The sequence below is a fragment of the Sphaerodactylus townsendi genome, linkage group LG03 (genome assembly GCF_021028975.2).
Source record: "Sphaerodactylus townsendi isolate TG3544 linkage group LG03, MPM_Stown_v2.3, whole genome shotgun sequence".
NCBI lineage: Eukaryota > Metazoa > Chordata > Lepidosauria > Squamata > Sphaerodactylidae > Sphaerodactylus > Sphaerodactylus townsendi.
Genome location: NC_059427.1, coordinates 19628551 through 19629632, shown reverse-complemented (window position 1 = coordinate 19629632; position 1082 = coordinate 19628551).

Genomic DNA, 1082 nt, shown 5'->3' with positions numbered 1-1082 from the left:
GGGGTTTTTAAAAATGTTGCTCTTTGTGGAGGAGCTAATTTGCCGCGCGGCCAGGAGGTGGGAGAGCGGCAAATTCCGGGCAGCTGCGCAGTGAGCGCCGGTGATGTGGGGAGCGTCCTGGACCCCCGTGGCTTTTAAAGAGGTGACCCCGCGGCTTATGGTGAGTGGATAGTGACCCAAGAAACACAACTCCTCTGGTTCCCAGCTATACCATAGCAAGCGATTAAAATAGGTCAGGGAATCAAAGAGAGTGACTAACCCATTCTACGCTAAATTCATTGGTGTGCAAATGGGAATCTGAAAACAAGATTTTGTATAACTGGGTGTTTTTTTTTCATTACCTCTATGAGCATTTTCTCCTCTCTAGGATTCCAGAGCTTTATTGATTAACCCCTTTACCATTCAAAGAGCAGAAAAAGTGCAGAGAAGGGCAACGAGGATGATTGAAGGATTTTGCTCTCCCTTCCCTATGAGGAGAGGCTGCAAGTGTTTAGGACTCCTTTAGTTTGGAGAGGAGACGCCTGAGGGGGGGATAGGATTGAAGTTCATAAAATTATGCGTGGGGTAGAAAATGCTGACAGAAATGAAATTTTTCTCTCTTTCTCACAGTATTTGTGAACCAGGAGGCATTCATTGAAAATGCTGGGGGGAAGAATTAGGGACCAATACCGTGAAACACTTCTTCACACAACGTGTGATTGGTGTTTGGAATATGCTGCCACAGGAGGTGGTGATGGATACAATTAACCTGGATAGCTTTAAAAGGGGCTTGGACAGATTTATGGAGCATAAGTCAATATATGGCTACCAATCTTGATCCTCTTTGATCTGAGATTGCAAATGCCTTAACAGGACCACAGGTGATCGGCTAATTCAGCAGCAGCAGAAGGCCCCTGCTTTCAATACATCCTGCATGTGAGCTCCCAAAGGCACCTGGTGGGCCACTGTGAGGCAGCAAAGAGCTGGACTAGATGGGACTCTGGTCTGATCCAGCAGGCTTTGTGCCTTATGTTCTGTAACTCATGTGCTTCCTGCAAGCTATTCCGATAAGAAAATTAGTACTGATAAGAGTGATAACAGAA